This window comes from Mugil cephalus, chromosome 7 (assembly GCF_022458985.1).
Source record: "Mugil cephalus isolate CIBA_MC_2020 chromosome 7, CIBA_Mcephalus_1.1, whole genome shotgun sequence".
Taxonomy (NCBI): Eukaryota; Metazoa; Chordata; class Actinopteri; order Mugiliformes; family Mugilidae; genus Mugil; species Mugil cephalus.
The window spans coordinates 25,570,721-25,579,229 of NC_061776.1; the positions used below are offsets into that span (position 1 = coordinate 25,570,721).

At 38.0% G+C, this 8,509-nt stretch overlaps 2 long non-coding RNA genes across 2 annotated transcripts; one reads left to right on the forward strand and one right to left on the reverse strand.

Moving 5' to 3' along the window:
- The first annotated feature begins 2,377 nt into the window (after window positions 1-2,377).
- On the forward strand, window positions 2,378-5,677 carry LOC125011076. Its single transcript, XR_007113122.1, has 6 exons — window positions 2,378-2,544; window positions 2,935-3,155; window positions 4,053-4,088; window positions 4,211-4,285; window positions 4,398-4,435; window positions 5,531-5,677. It is a non-coding gene; the product is annotated as an uncharacterized LOC125011076 (long non-coding RNA).
- LOC125011077 lies at window positions 5,554-6,432 on the reverse strand. The gene is made up of 3 exons (XR_007113123.1): window positions 6,201-6,432; window positions 6,041-6,111; window positions 5,554-5,618 (listed from the first exon to the last, which is right to left on the reverse strand). It is a non-coding gene; the product is annotated as an uncharacterized LOC125011077 (long non-coding RNA).
- Between the last annotated feature and the right edge of the window lie 2,077 nt (window positions 6,433-8,509).

Here is an 8,509-nt window from a genome sequence, read left to right on the forward strand (position 1 = left end):
TTCAAGCTTTAGTTGGCTCAGTGAGCTCATATACACCAGTACGCTGATGCCATTCTCTGCACATACAATAGATACATACTTACAGTAGACGACTATAGATGAGACACAAACCACTCATATGCTGTCCCTTTTCTACATGTGTCTGATTGTCTGCATTTTCAGTCATAGCCTCGCGACTTATATTTGGATGGAAACATGTTCATAACTCTTGGCAGAGTTACCTAATGGCTGGAGAGTGAGATCATTTGTGGTCCATTAACTTGCCATGAAACCAAATGACTTCAAATTGCCTCCCGCAGTTTCAAAGACGGAAGGACCAGAGTGAGTTACACACCAATACATCAGGAGCAACCTCCACAGTGGAATCAGTCTGCTGCTGAGGTGGCTCATATAATGGGACTAAGAAGTTAATATTTTAGGCATTAATAAAGAAAACCCATGGCCATCTTCACCAATTAGTCAAGATACATATAAATGTACAGTCTATATTTGGAGAGCGTTGACTGAATGTTATTTGAAAGCAAAAGCACATATGTTAAGGCTGGTATTGAGAGTGTTCACAGAGGGTGGATTTGTCTTGATGGAAAACCATTTTTCCACACATTTTTATTGTTTATCTGTTCCATGACTTTCCAATTTAACAGTCAAATACTGAAGACACTGTATAATCAAACACTTCTAATGTATTCTAGTACTGTAGTGGTGTTATACTGTTGTCTTGAAGTATTGCATATTGCTGCTCAGCTCCTTTTAAAACCTTTGTAATTGTGCACTTTGCCAATGTTGAATAAGTAATATTCCACATAAAAGTCTTAAAAGAGAGAATTCAAATCTTTGAAACTACATCTGAAAATCAGTTAATAAAGAAAAGCAATCGGGATCTAGATTAAGTGTAGAACGTTTGTTTATTGAACATAAAGCAGTGTGTGACCATTCTCTGTGGGACATAGTAGTTGCCAGCTATGCCACCTTTTCTGAAAAAGGCGCTCCTTTATACAATTAATACACATGAACCTCTGTTTAGTCATTATGTGAAGTACTAGTCAGATTCTTGACCACTGCTGGAAATTCTAGCTTTAATCTGTGGTATTTGTATGTACAGCGCTTCACCACTCCCTAGAAACCTGTCTACTCTTTATGGCATTTTATTTAATCTACAGCTGTACAACACAATGGAACTTGGTTTGAAATAAAGTTTACATTTACACCCTGATACAATGTAAAACAATTCTGTTTACACCCATCTGTATATTGAAGAATCTTAAATTGGACACATGCACTAAAGCAGGTACTTGATGATTCTGGTGAGGGTTAGTGTTGGGGGTCCTCTGTGGAGTGGTTTGCCCTTTAGGCAACCTGGAGCTTATCCAGATCAGGTGGGATGATTTTTCTGATGTGTGCCAACACTACTCTCTCAGATCACTTCATGAATATGTAGATGTTGAATATGTGAGTATTCCAGCAAGCTGGTCCGCATATACTTTCAGTACCTGGGCTTGCTCTTTGAAAATCTGTCAAGCTGGAAACTTCTATAGTCAGATGATTAGAGAAGCAGCCAGAAAGAGAAATGTGAATGAATGAGTGAACTCATGCTGAGACGTATTTTTCTTGAGCGTGTGTACCTTTGATAGTTTTACAAGGTTTTAATAATAATAAATTGTAAGTGACTTCACATGATCAGGAGAACGTAAAAAGGCCATGCGTCAAAAAGTGCTTCGTATGTGGAATGAGAAGTATTTAAAACTTGTTATTCCACTGGATGGAATGTAAATGAGAAAAGCACAGCAGTAAAACACAAAGTGACAGTTGAAAAGCTGGTTTTCAGTTTTCATTCTTTAGATACATCCTTGTGATGAACAATAGAAACTACATACTGCACAGATATCTCAAATGGAGCAGATTCAGACTGAGTTCCAATCAGTGCCAGATATGATGCATAAAACAACACACTGAACAAAATGGTACAAAAATATCAAAACTCACACTAGGAAGCTTTGTAGCCCTTTTTCCCCACTGGTCTCAATTCACACTGGTCAATTCTTACATCATCATGACTCAACTTCTTATGTTGAAGAAAAGTGCTATTGCATAGGACAACAGAGTTCATGATTCTATTATTCTATTGTGACCAATCTTAGTGTTTGGTGTGGGGAGTGATCACACCCAATGTCTCGCCAAGGCACTGAACATGTTATGTTGGATCATGATCGTACCATGATTGATGCTACGATCACACTAGTCAAAAGAACAGGAGGTCCAAAGATAACTTGGCAAAGTACAGATTGCAAGGTTGTGTATTAATTAATCCTTTTATATTAAAGTAACATTTGAACCTGATGCATGAATCACACTGTTCTTGTGAGTTGTGTGTTGCCTGTATTGTCATGCAGGTGAAACTACATTCCTTCCATAACTACATTCCAACAGGAGTGGACAAAAAAGGCTTTCATAGCAAACGTTCTTCAGATTGATAGCACCAGATGTTGCTGAGAGCCATGTCTTCCCAGACACTTGGAAGCAGGAAAACAGAAAAATATATCTCAGGTAAGCTGGCACTTTAGTCTCCAGTGATATATAAATACATGTCAAGGAAATTATTCACTTATTTTAATTATTTATTTATTTTTGGTTATTTGTGAAAAGACATTAAGTGCATAAGGAGAATTACACATTTGATCCTTACTGAGTTTACATGTTTGTATTTGGTTTATTATTTTCTTTAAAGGTTTTTGATGGCACACTGTAAAAACAAACAATTAGTTGATTTGAATCCATGTTCACATTCATTAAATGTTAGATTGGTATCTTCTAGAACATGCATCTGAATGGATTGTAGAATTTACTTAATATTATTGTTTTTTCTTCAAATTTTATCCACAAAGGTGATATACTTGACTGACTAGTTTTCTTATTTTTCTTCTTTTTTTCTAACAGGATGAGCTGGAATGTTGTGGCAGAGAATGCCACAGAATGCAAATGGAATAATATTTGAAAAAAAGTTTTCTTTCTTGTTGGCATTTTTGAAATAACCGGTGTTCATTAGCTCCTGCTATGGAAGGAACCAACAAAGAGTCCACAGTTTGGGCCACATTAATGGACAATGTTATGCATATTGGACACCAATATTGTCTTCTCACAAAGAATAATAATCCCAGGTAAGCTGATGTTTTATATTTATGTTTTTGTGATGTGCTGGAAACATTTAGTACTTCCTAACTCCTACATATTTAAAAGAAACAAATAATGTCATAATCATGACGTAGTCAGGAAAACAGCAAACAGGAAGCATTACTGGCCCTTATCCCTCGATGAGCATTGTAAGCTAACATACCTACGTACCAAGCTAACATACCTACGTACTGTAAGAGCTACGCTTCGAGAACCACTGAAAATACAAAATGGTGAGCAAATAGTGGTTTCTTTTTTCTTTCTTCTTTTTTTTAATCAAATATATGTTAGCTGATATGTTAACTGCCGTTTCATTAAGCGGTTTTGTGTGTTTTGACATCTCGTCTATTTTGTTAGCCTAGCAGGCAGCAGCAGCGAATCATTTTTTGTAAGTTATGTCAACTGTGTTCTGCATTCTGTATTCCGTACATAACAACTGGAATACCTTTTACATTCCTCATCTTGGTTGGTTAACAGGACAGCATATTTAAAAAACATTTAAACAAACAGGACAGGCGGCGATTAACGTGGCCTGCTTTAACCTAGCATTTTACACGCTCTCCATGCGTGTTGTTTCACTTTCATTCTATGTAGTATATATCTAGTCATTTTACTATTTTTTTACTATTTACACTACATTTTTAAATACATTTTACTTTACGATACTGTATACTGGTACATTGTACAGAGATTTTTATAATGTGGCACCGAATGAAAATATTTTACTTTGTATTTGTCCAGTTTTATCCCAAATCTTTTTTCGATTTTTGGATGCTCATCGGAAGTGATGACAAAACGTACACAATGTGTGATGTACAAACTATGCTGAAGTTGTAATATTAGTAGATGGATAACGTTTGCAATTTTCTGTTGTTCAAAATCAGGCTAGAGGATTCAACGAAGCTGGACTGGCCACTCCGGTGGGTAAAATTTTATATTTTCAGCTTAGGCCATTGAGTTTGGACCATAACTTTTAGTAGAATACATTGGATAATGAAGTAATAAAAGAGAATTATTAAACTATGAGTTATTCCCTTCTTAGGTCCAGTGTAGCACCAACCCTTGTGGCCTGAATGGATTTGTGATTTATGGTGACGTAACTTATGCGTTGCCCTCTGTAAGTAGAAATCAAAATCATATCACTTGTTCTCTTTGCTTGGGAAGAGAATCAGAATCTGTGCCACATTGTTCAAATCAATTTACCATTATTTTTTTTATACCTTTTCCAGACCTCATCTGCTGGTGCTGGTGAAGAAGCAGTGCTCAGGTAAATGGGAACAAATCATCTGTACATCATAGGAGACATTTATTATGCTCTTTGTCTGTTTTTCAGTAGAGTTAAGTCACCAAAACGAGACCCTTGGTGTCTTGCCATTATCATATTTGACCACAATTGTTGCTCACAGTTCACGCTAATATCCCACAACTCCAAAGTGAGAGAGCTATTATGGACATTTGCCATACAGACCCTGTCTTCCCAAGAGCCTGGACAATAAAATAATACTTAAAATAACTTTTTTTTAATTGAATATCAGTCATGTAAAATGCTGCATTTATCAGAAAAAAGCCTTCTCGAGTATATTCTGAAATTTTGTCATGAATGAGTCGTTCTTCAAGATCAGTTCTTTATCAGGCAACCTGGGTTTGAAAAAATGGTCACAGTTGTTTACGCTTAGAGGCTTGTTGGTTTCTTGCTTCGGGTTCTTTGGTTTTCATATGGCTGGAAATCATGTAGTAGTGGAGTGATTATGATTATTATTGTGTTTAATTGATGCAGAGTCAGTCTTCTGACTTTATTACATATCTGCAGCATCACGGTACAAGATCTTTATCTCTCCCATCTCCAAAGTCACAAGAGTTGTGTGGTACAATAGTGATGACTTTTTTAATGAGTCTACTTAGAACTTTACATTATACCACTGAGACAGGACTGACAAATATTTTATGTTTCAGGCTGAGAATTTTCAGAATTGATCAGGATTTTCAGGATCCATCTAGATATTCAATTACTTTTGTACAACATTTGAATGAAACTGACAGTAATTAATAGAGAAAATACAGTTGGTACTCTGTCAAATCCAATTAAGGGACGTCAGTGGACAGTGAAGCATTCAGTGTTATTTTTCTTCGGATTTGAGACCAAATACAGTTAAAAGACAGTAGTATCAAATGACACAGCTATGAATAAGTAAGAAATTGTCCACTGTACACCAATTCACCTATTCTACCTGTGTCTTTTCAAAGTGAGCCAAACCTGCACAAATCCTATATGTGCTACCATTGGCTGCCTCTAAACTGTTTGTTCTTGTTTTCTCAAATTTCACAAAATGTTTTTTCAAATGTTGAATCTTTTCACATGCAGGTGGACTCACAGTGATCCATGGGCGGTGATAGTGATTGTGGATTCAATACTCCTGGTGCTTCTGTTGATGATGACTCTCTTTTGGCACCTGTTTTAAAAGCAGTTACCTTCTGTGTTTGCTTTTCAGTTTTATTCAATCAAGTTGTCACAATTCACTCATTTCATTTATTTCATCATTTGGTCTTTGAATTTTCATGTAATCTCAAAATGTTTCAAATGTCCAAATTATATGCAAAAATATATTTACTTGGCATTTCTATTTTCTGTACCTGTTAATGTTACACATTAAATATTTTTATTATTGATCCCTAAAACAAATAGCTGGGTGACAATCATTTTACAATGCACACCGGGTTTTAACTCAGCAAACTTCATGAATTGAATTAATAAACAGCAATGAATTAACTTTAATATACATATTTATATATCATAGTGCGAAATACTTTTTTTTACCGTGATCTTCATTCAACTCACGACACATTGAGAAACCAAAATCATAGGCTCACTTACTTTAGCTTGTAGCTTGAGAGCCTCATCCCACACCTGGATGCAGCTCACACACACGGCTCTCTCTCTCCCCTCTACATGGGTAACAATACACGGTTTCATAAACATTTTACACCGAAAATATAACAATAACTAAGATTTTGGTACACTGTATGCCACTTACGGTGACTCGTGGTCGTCTAGGGTGGCTCCCACTACACTGGAGTCAATGTACACAAACCCTCGACTGACGAGAAATAAACAAGTCTTCAGTCACAAACGTCCGTCAGTCGGCTCAGTTACCGGTACGTTCTCTAACTTTCACTCGGTCACGTACTTTCTCTGTGATACACGGTCCAAACGGCTCTCTACACTTTCTGACGAGAAATACACACATGCGCCATTGCTTAAGCTAGGAGGACGACAATTTTCGCGCGTGTTTTCAAGTCTCCTTTTACTTCCTGGTTCTCACGTCATTCTCGACTTAGCTGGTCTTAAAGTGACAGTACATATTCCATTAAGGTACAGCTAACACCAAAAAACACAGTAATCCCTATTCACTTGGCTACATATAATTTATGGTACCCCAGTGTCATAGGTGAAGGAGAGCGGATGTTCACACGAACATTCTATTAATGGTTAAAGTTGAAATTGCTGTACTCGTAGACCAGTGGTGCAGTGCAATGACTCCCAGCATTCCCGTTGCACATTGGGAGTCTCCCCTCTCCCGCCTCCTAACTTCTTTCCATTGATGTCCCTAGCTGAATGAACGGATTGACCTCCAATATATCTCCAAATAGTACAGTCATCATGCCCAGCAAGGGTCACTGTGACCCACATGTACAAGGCCGGAGGCAACCTCACAACATGAACCTAATGTGGGGTCATGGTATGTTTGTTGAGCAGCAGGCAGAATTGTTGTGGCATGTTTTTGACCTTTTCCTGAGACTGAAAAAGATGCCCAAGATCTGGAAGACATGTAGTAGACCTACTGTATGTAGACCCCGTGGTCAGGAATCGACATTGCAGCGCTCTCAGTGAAATCAAACGTTATCAAGACCTTTGAATCTATGGTTCTATAGCGTCTCAGGCTGTGACTGTGTGATTGTGGCTGTGACCGTCCTTGCAGTTTGCAATACCAGGCTGACATGGGCTTGGAAGGTGGCATAATGTACTGGAGTGTCTACAATGCACTCTAAGTTCCTTGACTTCACTTGTTTTTCTAGGTTTCAGCCACTCAGGCTAGCTTAAGAAGCTCACTGGATGCAGGTGGAGCTGGACGATGTGGCTACAGACCACCTTAGCAACACATCACACCTTAGCATGGTCAGGCTACAGGAGTCGTAGTTCCCAGACTGCAGCACAATAGCTTGCTGAAAATCTATGCAACGTCACCACCCACACACCCTCATTTGCACAGCATAAATCTGATCTGCAAACTGATATGCTGGTAGTTTTACTAATGCTAGCACATGCCTGGAACACAAACATTAGCTTTTCAGATAAACACTGAATGGGCTACAGTATGAGAGGGAGTAGAGGTCTTAAACATTTTTAGAGTCTTCCTTATTATTATCACTACCCATCCTGCATCAAACTGCAGATGAAGTGAGAAAGAAAGAAATCTAGCAGCTACGATCCCGGATATTACTTGAGGGGAATTGAAAATTGGTACAAATAGCTCAATAAGCAAAGGAGTGGGGACTGGGTATGTGTCTGCTTGCTCTGGAGGTTTGACACGCCCTCAGTGAATAAAAATTGGTTTATCCACTGTTCAGGACTGTTAACAGGCCGTTAACATTTGGAATCACCTCTAGCATATTTAGTGACACTGAACATGATGGATATTGGACGAGTCCAGGGAGGAGCAACTACACGAAACGGAGGAGCAGGAATCAAATTGTTCTAACACTGAGAAATATAACGTAGCTTAAAACGTTTCATTAACAGACACCAAACTATTCTTTGCTTTGTCCACTTTCTTGCAAAAGTACCAGCATTTCATAAACATTTATATGGGATTAAGTCTCCTCCTGCCATTCTTGTCAAGAAGGAGGGTTAGGTTAAGAAATGACTTTCTACTGGCAGACTCACTTTGAATGACTTTGAAGTGTGGTGCAGAGAAGTTTCATCAACGAAACGTGGGACTTCTGTGGTGGCAACTAATGAAGTTGAGCTTGTGTCAAGGTTGACGTCAAATAACAAACAGCAGGTCCAGTCACTGCTGGCAGAAAGGATGACAAAAAATGCAATGTCCTTCACGACCACAGAACAACAGCTAGAAAATACAGTATTATGAACACTACATGCAGGGACGCCACCAGGAATGTTGGGCCCCATGAAAAAACAATCACAGGCCGGTGCTGTAAGTTCATTTTGAATTTAAGTTCAGACTGAAAAATCAATAAAATTGACATATCAAGACTTTTTTACAGTTGTGAAATCTTTCAGAAATGTTCATTTTCATGTAGAAAATTAATGTCAACGAAGTGA